Raw genomic sequence first — 23,289 nt, forward strand, 5'->3', positions numbered from 1 at the left:
TAAAGTTTTGTGTTCGTGAGAACTCTGAGATGAAGAGTGTCATGGGAGTCCTGCCCCTTGCCGCCTCCCCTTGGCCACATTTTTATCATCTATTTCTAGAACCTTCCCCTTCCCACAGCCCACAGTGATACTCTCAACACCACTCTGTTGGTGGAGATTTCTGATTTGTGTTCACCCCCACATGTTCCTTGTCGGTTCCTTTACCCCAAATCCCCAGTTCAAGACATTTTAATTCCATCCCACCATCGGGACCAGAACTGGCTTTGGAAACTTTAAGGTTTCTTTTATGCTCAGGAGATGAAAGCATTATTAGAAGATGCCATCTACCACTAATGAGAAGGACTTGCTGGAACCTGTGACCCTGAAATCCCCTGTCCTAGACACCGTGAGGAGGCTCCCTCCCACATACCAGAATTAAGTTCCTTAATTTCAAAAATCAAAAAAATTAAGTTCCTTAACTTGAAAAATTCTCATACGGGAAAACCTGGGTTTACAAGAGTAATACAATTACCATTCTGGTGGTGGTTGTTAGGTGCCATGGAGCTGATATTTACCTTACCTCATGTATTTATGGAAACCCTGGTGGTGTAGTGGTGAAGATCTACGGCTGCTAACCAAAAGGTTGGCAGTTTGAATCCACCAGGTGCTCCTGGGAAACTCTGTGGGGCAGTTCTACCCTGTCCTATAGAGTTGATATGAGTCGTAAACGACTGGACAAAAACGGGTTTGCTTTTGTTTGGTTTTTTATATTTTTTCATTCATTTCATTTCATTTTACTTGGATCCACAATCAACAGCCGTGGAAGCAGCAGTCAAGAAATCAAAAGACGCATTGCATTGGGCAAATCTGCTGCAAAGGACCTCCTTAAAGTGTTGAAGAGCAAAGATGTCACCTTGAAGACTAAGGTGCGCCTGACCCAAGCCATGGTATTTCCAATCTCATCATATGCATGTGAAAGCTGGACAACGAATAAGGAAGACCAAAGAAGAATTGAGGCCCTTGAATTGTGGTGTTGTTGAAGAATATTGAATATACCATGGACTGCCAAAAGAACGAATAAATCTGTCTTAGAAGAAGTACAACCAGAATGCTCCTTAGAAGCAAGGATGGCGAGACTGTGTTTTACATACTTTGGACATGTTTCAGGAGGAATCAGTCCCTGGAGAAGGACATCATGCTTGGCAGAGTGCAGGGTCAGCGGAAAAGAGGAAGACCCTTAAGGAGGTGGATTGACACAGTGGCTGCAACAATGAGCTCAAGCATAACAATGATTGTAAGGATGGTGCGGGACCGGGCAGTGTTTCGTTTTGTTGTGCGTAGGGTCCCTATGAGTCGGAACCGACTGGATGGCACCTAACAACAACAACACAACAACATGTTTTTTCAGGACCATTTATCTAGAATATTTCAGGAGATGACTGTAGGATAGGTAAGTAGGAGCCAAAGAGAAATAAAGTTAGACCAGGCCTAACTTCTGGCCCCTGGTTATCCTGATAATACGATTCTGATGACACCGGCTAGGCACTGAAGTGGGTTTGTTTGGGACTTTTTTGTTTGTTCTTTGTTTTAAATATGTCAGACTTGCAGATATATACATTTGCTTCAGTGGCATTATGTTCCAATCCTCGTTGAAAACGTTTGCTGACTCCCCACAGACTAGAGTGGAAACGGGAAGTAGGTTCATCTGACTCACCAGTGCAAATCAGTTCACACTGGCTGCTTGGGAGCTCTGCCTTGAGAAAGCATCTGGGCTCCAGCAAGACGGAGTGCGGGGATTGATTGGTGATGTCTACCATGGGCCGGTGGTGGCATGCATGTCTTGTCTCTGCCATCTTGGCTCATAAATTCAGTCCAAATTCCAGCATATATTTGAAGGATTTTGAAGACCCTGTTTATATTATAGCCTCATGCAACGCCACTTCCTTTTCCCAGTACGCTTATACTGCTCTCTATCACCTTAGACTGCCCTACACCACCTCAGACTGCCCCATGTCTCCCACCCCTGCATGCACTTACAAGAAGAGATTCATCACAAACCACGATCCTAACATCCCCCCAAGCTGTTGATATGTGTGCACTGTTTGAATCGCCCCCCTTGTTCTTGTCTGCCTGGTGTACACCTGCTCAAATTCAATATACAGTTCAAATGTCACTTCCTCTGTGACGTCTTTCCTGGATCCCTGGCCTTAGTTCTATGTTCCCACTATACTTTGTGCTCATATTTAGGGGAGCATTTTTCAAACTGTATTATGTTTCGCCCAATACACTGTGAGCCATTCAAGGTTATAAATCACGTCTTACTTATGAATGTCCCTGAGCACTGACCTAAAAACAGACTCTCTCTCTCCGAATGAAGGAACGGAGCACTTACCTTCCACTGCACAAAGGTGTGAATCCATGGCGTCTCTTCGGTCAAATTTTCCCAAGCTTCATTTATTCATTTGGCACCTCCACAACTTCTGCCATGTCCAAGTTCTACAAACTATTTACAATTTTTTTGTGTCACCAAAAAGAACACAGCATAGTAGTGTGCTTCATAATGAAGAAATGAGAAACCCTACTGGTGATTCGTATCATCTGATCTCTCCATCCTTGCATTACCTTGTGGCAGAAGGGAACGCTCACTTGTTAAAGTTTTACTTTCCTGGGCACCACTGACCACACACGTGTAATTCAAGTGATGATATCCGTAAAGTCACTGCTTTTGTGTTATACTTGTTTTCTGACACATACTGAAATAAATTTACGAGTATTCGTAAATAAAAATTTCGTCTACCGTTTTGTAAACCTCAAGTGGCACATGCGCCTGGGTTGGGGAAACAGGGATTTAAGGATCTTAGGGACTTGTTTCCTGAAAGCACACCATATGTCCATCTAAAAACGCCTGTTGGCACATCTCATGGATGAGTCATCGATCATATTGAAGATGCCATTGGCTTGACATTATCTATTTTATGGATGATTAAGCAGAAGCGCCAGGAATACAGCATCTCCTCCTTGGTGACCACCATGGTGGTAACTCAGACAGATGGTGTGACACTCGATGCCTGGCTCTCTATACCAGACACTGACGCCTCATAGCAGTCTTATTTAAAGCAGACTGCAGTCTGCGTAAGACTCCCTTTGGCCTCAACAAGAATTACTTATCAATCCTCCTGATTCTCACAGAGAAGTACAATTCAGCCTCACAGTAATAATTATGAGTATATGGAAAGACATTCCAAGTGGACTCTGAGCCACTTGTCAAAGTGGACTACCAACACAGCATGGCACAAAAAGACCAGATGCCCAATTAAATGCCACAGCAGGTAGGCGGCCTGGGCACCGTCAAGGCCCACAATAGCCTGCGGGACCACACCAGCAGAGCTTCCTCGGACTTGGCCTGGATTTCCGTGTGCCAATCTGGCTGCCCCCTCTTTAACGAGCAGGACCACATTTAGCTGTGTCCTAAGAAACCAAAGACACAGACCCAGGAAACAAGCAGTCCACAACTTTATAGAGCCCGCCTCAGGCAAAGACATGGTTTCCCACCGAAACCCCCAAGCCTGCTACCTGAACGAGAGCCTCAACAGCTGTTTCACTGTCCTTCTCCCTTATGTCAATACTGATCGTGGTTAAATGAAAAACGAGTACCTTCCATACAGCCTGTCCCCTTTAAAGTGATTCCACACACATTATCTTGTTGTTTTTTGCAGCTGTTTTTTGTTGCCGCAACTCTGAGCACTACAGGATCGGACTGTTGTGATCCGTAGGGTTTTGCTGGCTGATTTTCAGAAGTAGGTCTTTCTAGTCTGTTCTTTTTGTCTGGAAGCTTTACTGAAACCTCGACGGACAGACGGGTGGTGGCTGCACATGAGGTCATCTGCTGGCCGGGTGGGAGGCGAGAATTCAGCCACTGAGCTCCCACTGCTTCACACATGGTTCGAGTGATGCCTAAACTGTAGCCAAAATTTCTGCCACATCCACAAACCACCTTTAGTATTGCTCACTTAATGCTTCCAAGAATTTACTTTAAATTGACTTCTTTTTATTTAACCTCATGCCCAAAGCACTCATCAGTGTATAGGCACGTTTTATGTACTACTTTTATAGTTCTCCTGTATATCCTAAAACAAATACCCAAGCATTACAATAGAAAAGGTTGACCTCAGTATCCTCTAAAATCATTTTCACCTCACTTTAGAAAACGGTCCAAAACCTCATTTGATTCCCAGGAGTCTTTTGAAGAGTGTCAGTTAATTTCTCTCTTCTACAAATTCACCCTTTATCACCTGCTTTACAAAATGGATATGGACCCTTTAAATATTTTTTATTGCTAGCCAGCCCGTGTTAACTTTTGCCTGGAGAGTGCACTGGAGAGCCACCAAAGAAGGAAGGACGCTTGCTTCTTGGTCCCAGTGTCCTTTCAGGGGGCTCCTAAAGTGCCCTGAGGCCCATCTCCTAGAGGTGGGCAGCGTCTCCAGCTCCAGGCTCCTGCGGCACCTGGTGGTCAGCAGCAACCAGCAGCTTCTGCCGTTACCTCTCTGGGGGAGTTTGGTGGTAGAGTGCCTCCATGAGACACCGCCCCACGAACGGCTTTCCACAGCACCCAGGCGGGAAGATCCACCGGCAAGGCCCTACGAGCAACTTCCCTGCCATTCAGTGGGGCAGCCACGGCCTCTCCAACAGCGTATGAATCTCAGCCCAGGGGGCCGCTCCCTCGGACGTTACCCTCATCCTGAGGGCAGCACCTGCACCTTGTATCTGCCCATCTTACATTCTCTGGAAGGACCTGATGGAGCAGTGGTTATGTACTCTGCTGCTAACCCAAAAGTTGGCGGTTCGAACCCGTCCAGCAACTCCATGGGAGGAAGACCTGGCAATCTGGCCTGTAAATATTAGCCAAAAAAACCCCCAAACTCACTGCTGTGGAGTCAGCTTTGACTCAGACATTACAGCCTACGTGCAGTTCTACTCTGTCACATGGGGTCACTATGAGTAGAAGTCAACTAGGTGGCAACGGATTTGGTTTTTATATACTCTGGAGTTCTCTTTGCTTCTTTCTGTGTTATTCCAAGGCCCGGTTATGTCAGTGACTCTTTACACTGAGCATTCCCTGTTCAAATCGCCATGTGGTTACTGCGTCCTGACAGGACCTTAACCACAGGCCGATGAAACTATCAACTGTGAGCCTTATTGTAGCCATGTTCACCCTGTAAGGGATGAGGAATGGACACGTCTAAGGGAGGCCCTGGCTGGCCAATCGGCACGACCCATCCTCCTGGCCACAGTGATTGGCTCGGGGATACTCAGGTGATCTGCTCCAAGCCAATGACAGTGAGGAGACAGGCTGAGGAGCTCTGGGAAGGCAGGCCCTTCCTCCGGAGCTGAGCGCAGGGATGCTGCTCCCTGTGGCCCCGGGGTGGCCGGGGGCTGCTGCCATTGAGCTGACCTGCCAGAAGCCACCTGAAGAGGAGGCGGGAAACTACAGAGAAGCCTGCTCCTGCAAGGGGAATTTCTAATACGGAGCCACACTGCTGAGCAAACTCCACCTGCAATGAGCAATATTTGTAAACTTTTCAGTTAAATGATTTAACTGTCTTATTTACTGTTTGAGCCCATTTGATTTGAGTATTACATAAGGAACATCTGAAAGCCTCGTTTTCAGCACCAATTCATGTCTTTGTAAAATAAATGGGGAAAGAAATACCTAAAGACCAAAACAAACCAAAAAGGACGAAAAAACACAACACTCCCCAACAAACTCAAAATGGCCCATGGAACTGATTAACTGCTCAAATATACGCTATTGTCTGTCTTGTTTGATAAAAAGGATGAAGATAATTTTGCCAGGGCACTCAGCCTTCTCAGCAAACTCGGTGTCCATGAAGCCTTTTATAACTACGTAATAATATACTGCAAGATATCTGTCTTGACCAGTTTCAAATTATACACATTTCCTCCCAGAGCACCACCTGAAACAATGAACTTCAAGCAGGTATTTAATTCGAGGACAACTCGCTGTCCTGCATCTTCCGACCCCTCTTTATTTGGGGCAAATGCTTTTCCCCGTTCCAATCATGTGACTCTAGAAGGGCTGTCAATTCCAAGTCCTGCCCACTGGTAAAAGGCACCTGGGCAAGACTTAAAGAAAAGCGCAGACAGGAAGTGGTGAGAAGCCGAGAGCGCTAAGGACACTGGTTAACCTCCTGTATCCACCCAGGCACTCTGCCAGCTACACACACACCACCTTTCCCAATTACATGAGCGAAATAATAATAATTCTCCCTTGCTAGTTTTAGTTGAATTCCTGTCCTGAGCAGCAGGAACTCTGTCCTTTCCTTCTTTCCTCTTCATTATTTGGACACTTTGTTCTTTGGTGATCAAATCCTGGTAGTAATGACTTCACTAGAGTTGGCTCGGAATTTCACTATGTCATCTGCTAGACCCAGACAGGATAATTTCTCCGTGTCCTTGGCTCTTCCCCATGCCATCTACCTCCTCCCCTCTAGCTATACATCAGAATCTATGGCATCAAGTTCTTATTGGCTCAATTTTCCATATCCTCAACGTCCAAACTCACTCACATATTTCACACTTTGTACAGAAAATTATTCCACTGTTTCGCTTACCCTCTTTCCTGTTTCTTATGCCAACATTCATAAAACCAAAAAACCAAACCCAGTGCCGTTGAGTCAATTCCGACTCGTAGCGACCCTACAGGACAGAGTAGAACTGCCCCATAGAGTTTCCAAGAAGCGCCTGGTGGATTTGAACTGCTGACCCTTTGGTTAGCAGCCGTAGCTCCTAACCACAACACCACCAGGGTTAGTATATGTTTTATCTTTACTGCCAGATTTAATTTTTCCAGAAAAATGGATTACACCCCCTACCTCATAAATCTGTGCGCATCTAACGAGCTTAGTACACTGACCAGCACATAGTAGGACTCAGTAACTATTCGTTAAAATTCTCTGGTTGAAAACAGTGAGAATTTTGCATTCTAATATAGGGAGGAGTGGCCAAAGTAAGGGCTAGAGAGTGCTAGAGCCCCATCAAGGGCTGGGTTGAGGGCTCCAGGCCCGACTGCGCGCGCGTGTATGTGCGTGTGTGTGTGCGTGTGTGTCTTTTTCTCGTTCTGGCTTGTGCTCCTCCTAGCTTTCTTCTCTCCCTGTAAACTGACAAGTTCTGCCGCCCTTCCAGGGCAGAAGAAATAAGGGTGTTTAAGTTCCACGGTTTTAGTCACCAAGATTGCTGACTTGACTCTTTTCAACTCCAATTTGAAATTCCATTGACTCTGACTGGCCAGCTCACTAAGTCAGGTGTTCCATCCTCTAAGACTTAGAAGAAAATCAAAGAGTATTACCATGGCTGCCAGGGCCCTAGTCTGTGTGTGGGGGAGCCAGGGCACGGGGCAGCTTTTGGGGGGTGAAGAGGGGAACTGAAGTATTTCTAAACCTGGGAAGAAAGTGCAAAATGTGCCTAAAACGGTGACGTGACTGAGGAAACAAAGTTTCCGTACTGCTCTCTCAGCGGTAACCTCTGACGCCTTATTCGTATTTGCATGAGCCAAACATCACGCAAGCTGTATTTTCTCGAATCATCCCTATGCAGCGTTTAATTTTTCTTAGTGAACATTCTCCTACACCCTGTTGAGGTTATAATTATCTTGACTCTTGCCTCCAATATTCCACTTTAGAATAAAGGGATTTGTTGCCTTATATTCTCTGGACACCGGTCCCAGTGACTCTTCCTCTGTGTCTGGTCACATGTCCCTACGGTTCTGGGTACAAACTCCCCCTACACGTTGACAGCTGTCATATTACGGATTTCTCCCTCCATCTGTGGTACAGGTAAAGGACAGTGTGGCCTGGGCATGACCACATGGCTCCTTTCCCATTGGGTCTTTTACATTCCAGCTAAATTACCTCATAAATGCAGTGTTCTAATGGGTTTTTCCTACTTGGATATAGGTAAGACACTTTCCAAGGATTCTTTCTCCTCTCCAATCCACCTCCTGCACTGTTGCTAAAATTTTGTTTATTTCCAGGTATTTTCTTAAAATGATCTCCCAATTACAATGGTCCCATGCCTTTCCAATGATGACAGGATAAAGTTCAAACTTGCTGGCTTGGTTGAAAAGAGTGTCACAATCTGGTCTCTGACCCACACTCTACAGTCTCTGCACCTCCACCTGGGAACCATGCTTTCCTTCCAGCTGTCCTTCTCCCAGTAGGGCCTTGGCTCTCATTGACTACCTGCTGAACTCCTTCCTGTCTACTTGTCAAGACCAAACAGCCTCTCCTGGACTCACCAAGGCAGAGTTTGCAACTACTGGTGCTGAGCTTACTCCTCTTCCATGCCTGAATTCTAAAAGAAGGTCTCGGTAATTTAGAACAATGCCTGTATCTCCAGATTTCCCAGGCCCAACCATTAAGTTTGGAAACAGCTTCAGTTAAAATCTTCAACATGTCTCTCTCAACCAAAAACATCCACAAAAGGGATCTCGTTCTTTTTTATGACTGCACAGCCACCCACTTTCTTTTGGTCACGGACCCCTGCCCGTAGGCAGGGGCACCCAACCCAAGCAGGACCAGTCAGCAACTTCAGCACACCCCAATCACCCCCAGAGCAACTGGGCTAGGTCAGGTGGTAACCCACGCTGGGCCAGAGCTCTTCCTATGAGATTTTGAACCAGGGCTTTGAGCTGGTTCATTCCAGTTCAAATCTCTGCTGAGAATTTGCATTTTCACCCCAGATGTACTGAATCTGAATCTACATTTTAACATCCGTATACATAAGAATCATCTGGGAATCTTGTTAAAATGTAGATTCAGACTCAGTAGACCTGGGGTGGAAATGTAAATTCTCAGCAGGGGTTCCAACTGACAGAACAGGTGGGGAGTCCTGCTTTAAACAGCACCTTCTTCAATGAGAGGAGACACTATTTTTCTGAAATTTGCATCCACTGTCTAACAGATGTTGGTCCCTAAAGTTCTATAGATTGGTACAAATGCTGATTTTTCAGCAAACTAGTGAACAGTGCAGAACGCAAACAGACCCCACTGATTGCGCCTAAAGCGGTGTCTTCTTTAGCAGGGAAAGGCCTCTGACTTTAACATGGCTGTGGTCCACCACAGAAGATGGCTGTTCCCCTGTATTTTCTAGGGAACCAGATTCCCACTCTAGAGCTTTGATTAACTGTCACAAGTGTGTGCACTAAATCCTTCAGCCTTCATCGTAAAAGTGCTGTTCGGCCAAAAATCCCAGGCCCCTCCTAACATCTGTACACCATAAAGAGCCCTTCCCCAACGTGCACTTCAATTAAAAGCCCTTGAGATTCACTAAGTCTTTCCTAAATTAGACTTTTCTAAATCACACAGAATCCATCATGGGTGGCAGCCCAGAGCCAACAGAACACAAGTAAATTAAACTCGAGCCCCATTTCCAATTAGACACCTTGACTCCCTGATCCTTCCTCTCCTTGCCTATAAAATGAAGATGTTGTTACTCGTTACAAAAGGACAGTGCGGCCTTTACATGGAGTAACCAACCTACAGGCCATGCGAGGAGCAAGACAAGCACTTGGAAAGCGGTGGACACTTTGAAGCTCCATTCCCTCCTGTTCTGGTTTTGGGGGGAGAGGAGGAACACAATCAGAAAACACATGGGGTATTTGGGAATTTTTAAACAAATCACTCTTAGTCAGCAAATCAGAAAAAACTGGGTTTAATAAGTTTCTGAATACATAATATGGGGCTAGTACTGTGCTATAAACCTGCTGCCATCGAGTCGATTCCGACTCGCGGTGGCCTATAAGACAGAGTACAACTGCCCCAGAGGGTTTCTAAGGAGCGGCTGGGGGATTCGAACTGCCGATCTTTTGGTTAACAGGCATACGCTTAACCACTGGAGAGCCCACCTCTCTGATCACAGAGATGGTGATGGGATGATGTACAATTCTGACGGTCTCTCTCTGCAATTACATGAGAGCATATATTTATACGTGGTGAGCTGAGGCCTCCTTAAAGTTCTAAAGGCGGGTCACGGTAATCCATCTGTGTGGGGTAGCTGGGCCAGATACAACTACAACCTTTTGGCTGAAGAGTAAAACTGAAGCCAGAGATGCTAAGTGATTTTCTAATGGTATGTAGCATCAAAGTGTCTACAAGAGGTACAAAGAGGTCTCCTGACAACCCTATCTAGTGGGTTCTTTCCACCATTCCTTTATAAATAAAATACATCCAGAAAACATGGATGTTTCATACCCCCATGAAAATAGGTAAAATACAGTTAAGAACCATATACAGTGAAACCTGTGAGAGCCAGAACTAGACACTACTGCCTTTTTTTCTGGGTCTCACCAGTTTTTCGCCTTTGACAGGGAGAAGTCCTGCCACTTTTTTATTGCTCATTTTAGTGGAAAATATTTGAGTTTTCCTTCTCTGACAGGTTTCTGGCTTACACAGGTTCTGGCTTTTGCAGGTTTTACTTATAATCATAATTAACATATTTATCGATGACTTATTATATGCTAGACCCTGTAATAGGTGTTTTAAATATACTGTCTTATTGATACAGTCAAAAATCTCTGGTGGGGACCCAGTGTGTAGGACTACAATCCCTCTGCCTGTCGAGGCACAGCTAACAGCTCAGCAGCTTTTCTTAGTGTTATCGCCACCCTGCAAGGCTTTCCATAAGGAACATGGGAAATACTTGGACACCATGGGTGCATTTTCAGACACAGAGGGGGTGCAGAAAAGGGCTGTCTGGTACTTTTTTACACAACTATCCTCAAGATAAATCAAGGCTGTGACCCACATATTCATTAAGCGATATACTCAAAGCATGCGGGGCAATAGTTGGTACATGTATGGCTCTGTGCTTGGTAACATGTATACTAGGGAATTGTAAGTTGAAGCCATTGGTTAACAAGAATGGCTGCTGTAGGGCCACAGCACAAAAAAGCTTATTTTATCGGCAGTACTTGGGGTCAGTACTTTCATTTTAAAAAACTGAATTCACATGGGGCCTGGAAAACAGGCTTCCGAAGTGCTCAATAACATAAAGACCCTTTATTAGTTGACATATGTATTTATCTGGAAAAGGCGGTCTTTAAGGAGGTTAATTCAGGGAGGAAGAGAAATTCTAAAAGAAAGCAGAAGAGAATCCAGAATATTTTCTTAGCATTTTGTTGAACAGTGAGTGGCAGTGCTATTTCAAGGGTAAATTAAACCCAAACAGTGACTAGCAGAGGAATTTAAAAAAGAATGAATAAAGGGTATGAATAGGAACAATCCTTTTCTGCTAGCCGCCTGCCCCACTTGGCCACAGAACCGGAAGAGAGCCCCCACCCCTTGTTTAACAGGTGAGCTGTGTAGTCTGCACCCTCCCCTGGCGGTATGGTCTCACTGCGGTGCTCTCAGCTCAGGTTTATACCTCCTGCACCTCCTAACGCCAGGAAGGCCCGCTGAGTGTCTGCACCCTCCCCTGGCTGTATGGTCTCACCGCGGTGCCTTCAGCTCAGCGTGGTTTATGCCTCCTGCACCGCCTAACGCCAGGAAGGCCCACTGAGTGTCTGCACCCTCTCCTGGCTGTATGGTCTCACTGCGGTGCTCTCAGCTCAGCATGGTTTAGACCTCCTGCACCGCCTAACGCCAGGAAGGCCCACTGAGTGCACCCTCCCCTGGCTGTATGGTCTCACTGCGGTGCTCTCAGCTCAGGTTTATACCTCCTGCACCTCCTAATGCCAGGAAGGCCCACTGAATATCTGCACCCTCCCCTGGCTGTACGGTCTCACTGTGGTGCTCTCAGCACAGCATGGTTTAGACCTCCTGCACCGCCTAACGCCAGGAAGGCCCACTGAGTGCACCCTCCCCTGGCTGTATGTTCTCACTGCGGTGCTCTCAGCTCAGCGTGGTTTATACCTCCTGCACCGCCTAAAGCCAGGAAGGCCCGCTGAGTGTCTGCACCCTCCCCTGGCTGTATGGTCTCACCGCAGTGCCCTCAGCTCAGCGTGGTTTATGCCTCCTGCACCTCCTAAAGCCAGGAAGGCCCGCTGAGTGTCTGCACCCTCCCCTGGCTGTATGGTCTCACTGCGGTGCTCTCAGCTCAGCATGGTTTAGACCTCCTGCACCGCCTAACGCCAGGAAGGCCCACTGAGTGCACCCTCCCCTGGCTGTATGGTCTCACTGCGGTGCTCTCAGCTCAGGTTTATACCTCCTGCACCTCCTAACGCCAGGAAGGCCCAGTGAATATCTGCACCCTCCCCTGGCTGTACGGTCTCACTGTGGTGCTCTCAGCACAGCATGGTTTAGACCTCCTGCACCGCCTAACGCCAGGAAGGCCCACTGAATATCTGCACCCTCCCCTGGCTGTATGTTCTCACTGCGGTGCTCTCAGCTCAGCGTGGTTTATACCTCCTGCACCGCCTAAAGCCAGGAAGGCCCGCTGAGTGTCTGCACCCTCCCCTGGCTGTATGGTCTCACCGCAGTGCCCTCAGCTCAGCGTGGTTTATGCCTCCTGCACCGCCTAAAGCCAGGAAGGCCCGCTGAGTGTCTGCACCCTCCCCTGGCTGTATGGTCTCACTGCGGTGCTCTCAGCTCAGCGTGGTTTATGCCTCCTGCACCTCCTAACCCCAAGGCGGCCCACCGAGTGTCCACGTTACCCCAGGGATGTACATCAGTAAGACGGCATCACATCCCTGGGTTCCCTGTACATTTCAGGGCCAACATGACTTATCAGAAGAGTTCTCTCATCTCTGCCTCTACCAGTACAAACATGTTTTGGCTAGAAAGGGATTTCAGGTTCTTCTCTATGGTGTTTATTTGTATGTTCCTTAATTTCTAATCTAAACACATTTATGTTCAGTAATTTGCAATGTGTCAGAAAAAAAAAAAAAAAAAGACCTTTTCACCTCTGAAAGACAATAACCTTAACCTTGCAACCTCTTAGATCTTCCTTAAAGCAAACCAGTTGGGGGACAATTCCAGGGTAGGAAAACAAAAGTGCTCCTGAAATAAGCAACTCGCTGTTCCCATGGGGCTGCGTCTGGTGCAACACTGGAGTGTCTTGCTGGTGTGGCCACATGCAGCCACCCCCCATCTGTCCGTGGAGCTTTCATGTTGCCATGATGCTGGACAGGTTTCAGCAGTTTCCAGAGTGAGATGGCCTCGGAAGAAGGGCCTGGCAATCTACTTCTGAAGCTCACCTCATGAAAACCCCGGGGTTCACCACAGAACACTGTCTGATCTGCAACCGAGCACAGGGATGGCGCAGGACCAGGCAGCGTTCTGCTCCACTGTGCACAGGGGTGCCGTGAGCTGGGGGCCGACTGGACGGCAGCCACAATTAGTGTGGTGGGTCAGAGGATATGCTGTGGGGTCCAAGTGATGGAGTTCAAACCCCAGCTCTGCCGCTTACTGTTTGGGGCATCTGGGGCAAATTACTTATGTCTCTGTGTATAAGATTCCCCAGCTCCAAGACGGGATTCCTAACAGTGCTCACCCCATGATGCTGTTGCAAGGATTAAATGAGTTAAAAGCTAAGAGGCACCCAGAATAGTGCCTGGGACATGAGCACATAGTGAGTGCTCAGTAAACGTAAGCTGTCATTCACAAGCATACCAATGTGCAATCAGTCTCTGTGCTCACTGTACAAAGCAAACCACATAAAAAAGGGCCCAAGTGGGAATGGAGAACCGTAGTGGGTATGAGGGTGGGGAAGGGTAGAAGCCAAGTCCCAAAGAGCTCCTTGGTCAAGCTTTACAATGAGCCTTAGTGGCCCTTTTCAGGTACACGTTCCAATAGGTTTCCCTTTCACCTTAAGACATTTGCTTTGAGTTTCCTTTATTTGTAACCAGAAAGCCTAAGGCACGCAGTGATGAGCAGGGCCCTGCCAGGCCCTGCCTCCTGCCGCAAGTGTCCTAAGGCACACAGTGGCTGACACAGCCCTGCCAGGCCCTGCCTCCTGCCGCAGCTGTCCACATCTCCTCCTCCTGAATCTTTCACGGTGCCTTGAGCTCAGGTACTGTAGCTCCGGTGTCCTCTCCAGGGATCTCATTCAGACAACATGCCACTCTCTGTCTTATCTTCTCTGTAAGTCCAACCCCTTTAGGACACTGTGGCCAGAGGGATCTTCCGTGGCTGCTGCACACCTGCGTGCCACACGCCTGGGTATTGCACACTCACATGCCGTGTGCCAAGGTACTGCACACCGACGTGCTGCACACCCACATGCCGCACACTCGCACAGCCAAGGCAGATGCTGCGTCACAGCCGGCGGCGGTCTCTGTGCGTCAGCCAGCTTCCTGCCCATTTCTAAGTGGGCGGCAGGATCACTCTGCATTTCACTGACAGCCGGTCTGTCATCAGACACACTGCCTTAAGCTCTGATAAGCCAGGCTGTGAAACAGTGCTGCCCTGGAGCACGCAGACTTCACAACGTGATGTCCTTTTATCAGCTCTTCGGCATCTCATCAGGGCGCATCCAGCTGACACCAAAAGCCTAGACACTTAATGATTGCAGAGATGAGCTGGTGGGCACTATCTCTGGGCCAACAAGGTTTATTTGTATTTCTACTCAAGAATAAAAAGAGTTCAGTGCCTGCTAATGACGTATGACTGGCTTCTGGAGTCCTGAAGCCACGATTCATGGACAAACAATATAATTTTTAGAGCTGCGATAGAGTCAACTCTGAGTCATGGAGACCCCATATGTGGTAGAGTAGAACTGCACACCACAGGGTTTTCAGTGGCCGACTTTCCAGAAGTAGACTGTCGGGCCTTTCTTCCAAGGTACTTCTGGATGGACTCGAACTCCCGACCTCTCAGTTAACAGCAAAGCACAGAAACCATCTGCACCTTAACAGCCCATTTAAAAACAAACAAACAAACAAGCATAAGCCCATGAGAAGATCACTGCTCTGAAAATACACCCATAAAAGCAGAAGTAACAAGATCCAGGCTTCAGACTCCCAAGGTTGAAAAATTCTTTGAAAATGATCAGCCACGAAGAACAGAATATAATGATGTAGTTGAGTGAAGTGAGGGGGGTGTGCTATTTGGGAGACCCAAGGGGAGCAGGCTCACCAATACAGACACATACGTGAGCCAAGTAGGTTCAGAATAAGGGCAAAGAGGCGCTGGGGCCAAAGCAGAAACCCTGACGAGAGCTACTATTATTACACCCATTTTTCAGAAGAGAAAACTAAGGCTCAGAGATGCGAGCTAACTTGCCCCAAACCACACAGCGAAGACGAATTCACACCCAGAAGTGCCGATTCAAAGCACACACCCTAGTTAACGCCCTCAACTGACTGCTGGGGATTGTTTTCCGAGAGGATGCAGCTGTCAGAGGTAAAGTCTGAGTCGCGTCTGCTGAGCTGGTGACTGAGCAGAATGATACCGTTTTAAGGTAAACAGAAAAGTCTAAGAAACTTGAAAAATCAGATGCCTGGCTCAGGCTCAGTCTTTGATAAAGACAAGGACAGGTGAGTGGTGCCACAATGTTCTCAGCATCCCAGTCTCCACGTCCAGAGGCCGGAGGGGGTGCTGCTGGAGAGGTTCCCATCAGCCTGCTGGAGGCAGAGCAACTCCTGAGTTCTGGACCAAGAGGGAACAGCTGAGAATCCTCAATCCGAGTGGAGAGGGGAGGCGAAACAGGGAGGCAAAGAGGCAGTCAGACAGAGAGCTAGAGACAGACAGACTGACAGAAAGGCAGAGGGCACACAAACTTGAACAGAGACAGAGAGCAGAGAGATAAAGCAGAAGAGAGAGAAGAGAGTCATACACAGAAACAGAGATGAGCAGTTAGAGAGACAGGGAGAAATCACGCTTACAGGCGTGGAGAGAGAAAGTCCCACAGAGACATGCTGCAGAAAGGCAGACAGACAGAGAGATGGAAAAGGCAGACGACATACAGGCTTAGAGACAGAAACAGACAGCAGAGAGACAGAGAGAGACATGAAGAGAGTCATCAGCAGAGACAGACAACTACAGATGGGCGGAATGGGGCGAGAGGGAAAGACAAAGACAGAGAGAGAGACTGGTGCGAATGGAACACAGGCTCAGAGGCAGAAAGAGCAAAATAGAGACGTGGAGCAGAAGGAAAGGCAGATAGAGGAGGGCAGAGGAGAGGCAGGTTTAAATCTTGGTCTGGATCATCTTTTTCTGCCCTGTCCTCTGCCAACTCCGGCTGGCCTTCCCACACCTCGGGGCCACAGCTTCATAATAATGTCTGAGGTGCTTATGTTTAATTCCCTCCCTGCACCTGAATCTATCAGCACGTCAGCAAAGCTCTGCTCCGTCCCAACCGTAACCCGTTAATAGCGTTCCTTTGTTGTCTGAAGGAATCTGCTTCTCTGGCTTGGACCAAATTAAAATTTAATAAAACACCAGGTTGCCACAGGACTAACAAGCAGATGACAGCTGTTTAATTAAAATTTAAACTTGATCCGATGGCACTACAGAGAGAAACACTCCAGAGGAAAAGCATAAACTGTTAAAAATCGAGCCTAATATAATGCCTTTATTTAAATGTGAATGGACCCTCCTGCACCGTGGGTACCAGGTGGGTTCCAAGGAGAGCCTTGGCAACAGCCCTGGGCTGAATTCTCAGTGCCTCATGCAGGCCCCCGTCTGCTGTTCGGCTGTATTAGGATATCCTTAGAGGAAAAAACAGGTCTAAGTTAGTTTTATATGTGCAAAGTACAGTGCAGGGTCTGAAACAGAGAAAACAAATAAACAAAATCAAACCCACTGCCATCCAGTCGGTTCCAACTCATAGTGACCCTATAGAACAGAGCAGAACTGCTCCACAAGGTTTCCAAGGCACGGCTGGTGGATTCGAACTGGTGACTTTTGGTTAGCAGCCGAGCTCTTAACCACTGCACCACCAGGACTGCCTAAAACAGAAAACCTGCGTCAAAATAAGCAAAACCACATGAAACAAAATCCCCCCAAAACAGCACATCGAGCTCACATCTCTCACAGACTAAACTGTGGAATACTGCAGTACTGTTCAAGTGCCGGTGACTTGGGGGAGGGCAAAGGATGCTATTTCCTTCTTTATACTTGCTGTTGTCAGCTGTCACCAAGTCACCACTCACCTCATGGCGACCCCATGCACAACGGAATGAAACGCTGCCCTGTCCTGCACCATCCCATGACGGGTTGGAGATCGGACTGCTGTAACCTATAGGGTCTTCATTGGCTGGTTTGCAGAAGTAGATGGCCAGGCCTCGGCCTTTCTTCCAAGTCCGTGTGAGTCTGCTGAAGCCTGTCTGGCATCATGTGAAGGTGGGAATTCTAACACTGGACCACCACTGCTCCATCTTTAAACCCAGACCTGCCACACGCACTCAAGACCCAAGTACTAAGACACGTCTTAGAAGCAAGTGTGTTGTTAAGGCAGATCTATGGAATATATGACTTAAAAAAAAAAAAAAAAGAAAGAAAGCAAGGGAAAATCTGACAGAGAATTCTATTCCTCCTTCTCTCCCAAATCAATGGAATTGTTTCCCTTCCGATAAGAAAACAGCAAGCAAGAGGAGTCTTGGGAAGTTATATTCCATTCCCTATTCCTTCCACGTTGAACTCATCAAAAGAAAACATGTGGTGTCAGGAGGACCCGAGAAAATCCATTCTTCCGATGCCCCATTTGAAAAATATAAATTATGAGACCAATTATAACACATATTTTTTTCTACTTGATAAACTATTCACCACCTTTCAGATCAGAGTAAAATAACACGTCCGTTAAGCCAGTTTAATATACAAATTAATGCTTTGCTAAATTATTATAATCCGAAGCCGTCCTGAGGGGCTTTCCCAGCGTTTACGCATAATGTTTCAGGACACAAATGCATATTCATGGGACCGCTTGCTGCACCGCTATTCTTGCTTTTGTGCGCCACATCAAGTCCAAGTCCGTCATTTCATGACCTAAGTCTCGGTGCTGCCCCGTCCCGGAGGGCTTTCTGCAACCGTGTGAACACGCTGCAATCTGCACTGACCACCGGGCACCCGCTGTGGCTCCCGAGCACTTGAAGTGTGGCTAGTGGGACTCAGGGACGGAACCCCGACTTAATTTTAATTTAAACAGCTGCATGTGGCCAGTGGCTATTATACTGGGCGCGCCATCGTAGATGAGTGGGCTCATTTCTCAAAACTCCATAAAATGACACTGGAAACAAGCACTTCCTGAATTTTTCCTTTTGAGAAAAACGCAAAGAAAAGTCTGTCACATGCTTTCTTATTGCCTAACAAGTCCCCTGGGAAGACAGCCATTTGCTTTGTTTGGTTTGGGTGTTTTGACAGCAGATTCTTAAGATGTAAGACCTTGACTGTCCAACGTCGGGGCCTCCCTTTCCGTAGATGGGAATGGTAGTGCTCAGCAAACTGCAAACTCCCAGCATCCTTCAAGGTTTCACCACTGCTTACAAAGAAAGTCCCCTGGAATAGGATACTTGTCTACTTCCATAGGGAACCGGGTCACTAATTCAGCAGTTCCAAGAAGTACTTCTTTTCCCTTAAATGTTGCCATTTACTTGGCTCTTTGCTAAAAAATGCCACCAGCTGGGACCCAGGGGTCTACAGGATTGAAGATCTGACATACCTCTGTTTTATAACAATCCTGCTCATTGCTGTGGTGTGATCCAGCAGTCACGTCCTAAAGCCAATACAGTGGGGCGGGGGAGGACCAGGAGGAAGATGGTGACTCTGCTAGCCTCCCCTAGAGAAGGAAAATGAGAAAAGTACGTGGGGGAGAAAACAATTAACCTGCTCACTGTTAACCGAAAGGTTGGAGGTTCCAGTCCACCCAGGGGTACCTCAGAAGAAAGGCCTGGCCATCTACTTCTGAAAAATCAGCCAGGGAAAATCCTGTGGAGCACAGTTCTACTCTGAGACACGTGGGGTCGCCAGGAGTGGGTGTTGCCTCCCTGGCAACTGGCTTTTATGGTAGGTGGGCGGGGCAGAGCATCAAGACAGCTGGGAGATTTCCCTCAAGTGCACAGCTCCTAGACACGGCCTTCTAAATCCCATTTGGAAGCAGGACCCCAGGCAAGCAATTTAGGTGTCTGATTTGAGCTGATCCTGTTAGTGAACAGGAAAAAAAATCCATGTCCTCACTTGATACCTCAATTTAAGAAGGTTTTTTTCCCAACACTGGGAAAACCGGTGAAACGTGACCAAAGGGTACAGGCAGTGTTACCGAGCCCAGCAATTTAGGCGGTGTGATGTTCAGAGGTCTCGCTGACGCCCAGAGTCAATCTAATTTCGATGTTTATATGCTAGGATAGAGTTTGCAAATGGCTTTCAACACTGGTGTTAACAAACTTGGCATCTTGGAGTGCCACACAGCGGCAGCGGCACGGAGCAGGACAAGGCAGCGTGCTATCTGAGGGAGCGAGGCACTGACTGTGCGACTATGGCCACGTTAGACTTCACCCCAAATCTGCTATGACCGATTCCCCCAGTCCTGAGAAATCGTGTTCTCTGGCAGCCCTCTCATTTCTATTCTTCTGCTGATGTCACCCAAAGTTCCAGAAGTGCCCCCTGGGAACCAAGCTTAAAGCCACCCAGCACTGCAGCCCTTGCAATGGGTTCAAAACCTGGCACGCAGCCAAGCCTGGTCCTTTCAGAGTGGTTTTCTTTAACTTGTAAGCAAAAATGTCCTCCCTGAGACACAGGCCCTCTTCCAGACACCGGGCTTCTTCTCACAGCCTCTCTCTAACACAGCTCTGACTTTCTTCACCCCACAGGTGAGGACGCAGATGTCGGAGAAGCCAGGCATCTGACTGAGGTCACAGATAACAAAACCACAGAAACAGAAGTCAAAGTCTAGTTCGGAAGTTCCACATTGCTCTCGGTAACTCACCCCAGTAGATGAACTTTCGAAATGGTTCTAGTTTGTCGTTCAGTTCGACGTAAGACTCAGAGAAGCAATCTTAATCAAGTCCTGATCTGGGTGGACCCCACCCTGCAACACAGATGAACTTTGAAAACTTCATGGTGAGTGAAATAACTCAATCACAAAAGGATAAATATTGTGTGATTCCAGTTAGCTGAAACATCTAGACCAGGCAAACGCACACAGACCAAGTGTTTATTAGAGGCTAGCAGGGGTGGTGAGAGGGGGCAGGGGAAGTCATTGTGTAGGAAGCTGTGAGGTTGTTTATGACGATGGAAATCTGGCAACACTGAACTGGTAAATGATGTGTTATGTATAACTCTGAAACAATAAAAAAAAAAATTAAAGAACAAAAACATTTCCAAGACTCCACTGCAGCTGGGAACCTGGAAGAGAACCAAGTTCTGACGATAGCCGGTGCTTGAGAACTTGAGAGTGGCCGTGAGGCAGGGGCCGTGTTCCTGCTGGTGCCTCGGCTGGCAAGCCGGTCACGGAGACGTGGGCGTCAGGTACAGGTGGAGGACCCTGGGGCAGTGGGTCAGTCTAGTCACTAATCTGTGGGTGTCAAGACAAGTTGAGGGGGGTGGCAATTTCTAGATTCCTGGCTGGAGCCCTGGTGGTACAGGGGTGAAGAGCTACAGCTGCTAACCAAAAGGCTGGCAGTTCGAATCCACCAGCCGCTCCTTGGAAACTCTATAGGGCAGTTCTGCTCTGTCCTATAGGGTCGCTATGAGTCGGAATTGACTCAATGGCAAAGGGTCTGGTTTGATTTTTTGGAAGGAGCTTCAGCACTGCGTTCCTCACTCCAAAAGTTCCATGGTGTCACTCTGGCTGCTGATACCCCAGCTGTTATTGGAGCTTTGTAAGCACCGATTCCCTGGATTAAATTTCAACCTGCTTAAAAACATTTTCAACACAGTGTTTCTGAAACTGGGCAATGCTTTGTTCTGCAGACCCCGAGAGCCAGAGAGGCTACAGTGGCCTCTTTAGTATCAAAAGTAGCAACAGGAGGCCGACACAGCGCTTTCTCCTGGGGGAGAGCGCTGGTGGCTGGGGCTAGGATGGAGAGAAATGAGAAAATGCTGGGCGTATGCTGCTCGGAGCTACCAGGACGTGCTAATGGAGAAGATGTGGTGGAAAAGGAAAAGAAAGGCATCACAGGTGACATTCAGGTGTGCGGTCAGAGCACTGTGTACATGGTGGCGCCATTTACTGAGGCAGGGATGAAGGAAGGACTGTCAACCAGGAGAAGGAAGACCTCTAGAACATTCAGCACTGCAGACTCGGTGCTTTACAACTCGGTTACCAGTGAAAGGATGACGCTGACCCCAAAACACTGCTGTGCAGCTCCTCAGAGTTAACTAACAGGAACACCACCATAGGAAAGTTACCGCTGATGCCCTCTGAAAGGCACCTCGCATTGGAATGACTGGGGCACCGGCCTACAGATTGGGAACAGAAAACGTAATCAACTGGGAGTGAAACGAGCAGGAGCCTCTGGTGGAAACACAAAGGCTTCTCGAACCCTTAATCGATTGGAATGAACCTGCTGGTCTACCCCTAAGGATGTGCTGTGCATGATGGTGACAGCTAATGGCATCCGATGCAGCCTGGGCAGGTGTGTCTGCTCCAGCCCCAGCCTCCCCCGCCTCACCACGTGGGACGGCAGTGATGGGATGACCGTACTGCAGCAGCTCGAGCTGGCAGTGTGCCTACTTCGTATGAAGGAGAAGCTATTGTTTCTCTACAGACATCTTTGTTTCTGTCTGTGCACATCTGTGCCCTTCACACAGGAATCACGTGTAACTCAAACACCAGGAGCGGGCTCAGCGCTGTGTCTGTGACACACAATTTCCACCCCTGCCCACCACTGGAGCCCCAGGGAGGGACGGGCAATGCAGATGTTGCTCGTCCTTCCCGGTGAGGCTGTCAGGCCCTGAGGGTCCAAGGACGGTTATCAAGGTCTCTCTCTATCCCTCATCCTTCCTTTCCTAACTGTATCTAACACAAGAACTGGGGACAGAGATTGTAGTGAGTATCATCAACCGTGAGCATCACTGGACTCCAGGTCATGGATTGGCCAAGGCCCTTCACACAGTTTTTGAAGTGTTTGCCCACCCATAGATGGCTGAGCAACTGGAGGACAGGCTGACGCCCAGCTGAGCATCAGCGAAGCCTATATTGTGCCAACCCACCCCAGCATATAAGATTGCCCTTGTGATTTCCCTACTACCAACCCCAAAGCTGAGCTGTCCAGGCCACAGCACAGGAAGGTGGCCGCTCACATCTCTCAGCGTTGCCTGTAATGACAGTGTAGCGGGGACCCCGTGGTCACCCATTCTTCTTTGGATTTAAAGACTATTTTATACCTTGCCTGAGCGCACTGTGGGTCACCTCAGCTGCCCCGCTTCCATGTACTGGTCACAAGGGCAGCCAACCCTCACGGTCCCTGCCAGCTTCAGGCTCCACCTGTGCCAGATTTTATAAGGAATGTGGCGGGGCCATGCACACATTTACTAATGAACTCATGACACAAGAACACTTCGCATCACCCCACGGGACACCTAAACACTGTCCTAGCTGCTCTCTCCTGCTGAATCTGGCCAATGAAAAAGGAAGACGGGAGAACCGACGCACTCAAACTGCGGTGCTGGCAAAGAACACTGAACATCACGTGGACTACCAGAAACACGGAGGAACCAGTCTGAGGAGAAATACAACCAAAATGCTCCTTAGAAGGGAGGATGGAGAGACTTTGGTTTACTTACTTTGGACGCTTCATCAGGAAAGACCATTTGCTAGAAAAAGACATCACGGTTGGTAAAGTAGAGGGTCAGCGAAATGGAGGAAGACCTTCAGTGAGATGGACCGACACAACAGCCAAAACGACGGACGCAAACGTAGCAAGGATCGTGAGGGCGGTGCAGGACCGGGAAACACTCACTCTGCTGTACGGGGAGCAGCGTGCGTCAGAGCCGACCCGAAAGCAGCCGCTGCCACCACCCCCATGGAGACTAGGCCCACGAAACCCAATACACGCTCCCCGCTCTCTGAGAGGGTGCTATGGACTGACAATCAGCCATCGGGCTGCAAATCTGCTGGTCTGTTTGTCTGAGCTAACGTTAAAAAATAGGAGAATGAGGTGCTCCTTTGCCCTACAAACTTTCACCTAAAGCAGAATAAAATTTAAAATATTTACATACATAATACAAAATTTTGTCCTTAAGAAGTTATATCACAGACACAAAGATACTTTAAAGAGTATAAGAAAAAATCAGACAAGATTATATACCAAAAATGTTTAAATAATGTAGATGACCTTGTGTGAAATAAAAATTCCCTAAGTTAGCAGAAGAAAATAAGAGAACTAGAATAGGAAATATAACTATAAATTATATT

General features: G+C 47.8%; 2 long non-coding RNA genes across 2 annotated transcripts in view; one reads left to right on the forward strand and one right to left on the reverse strand.

Annotated features, from left to right (window-relative positions):
• The window catches only part of LOC126065535 (uncharacterized), a 91,167-nt gene that overhangs the window by 63,235 nt on the left and 4,643 nt on the right, over nt 1–23,289 (reverse strand). The gene's annotated exons all lie outside the window — the stretch shown is intronic.
• The window catches only part of LOC126065534 (uncharacterized), a 54,604-nt gene that overhangs the window by 17,363 nt on the left and 13,952 nt on the right, over nt 1–23,289 (forward strand). The window contains exon 3 of the long non-coding RNA XR_007514860.1: nt 19,742–19,991. This is a non-coding gene — a long non-coding RNA (uncharacterized LOC126065534). The remainder of the gene's footprint in view (nt 1–19,741; nt 19,992–23,289) is intronic.

This window comes from Elephas maximus, chromosome 22, assembly GCF_024166365.1.
Source record: "Elephas maximus indicus isolate mEleMax1 chromosome 22, mEleMax1 primary haplotype, whole genome shotgun sequence".
NCBI classification, from domain to species: Eukaryota; Metazoa; Chordata; class Mammalia; order Proboscidea; family Elephantidae; genus Elephas; species Elephas maximus.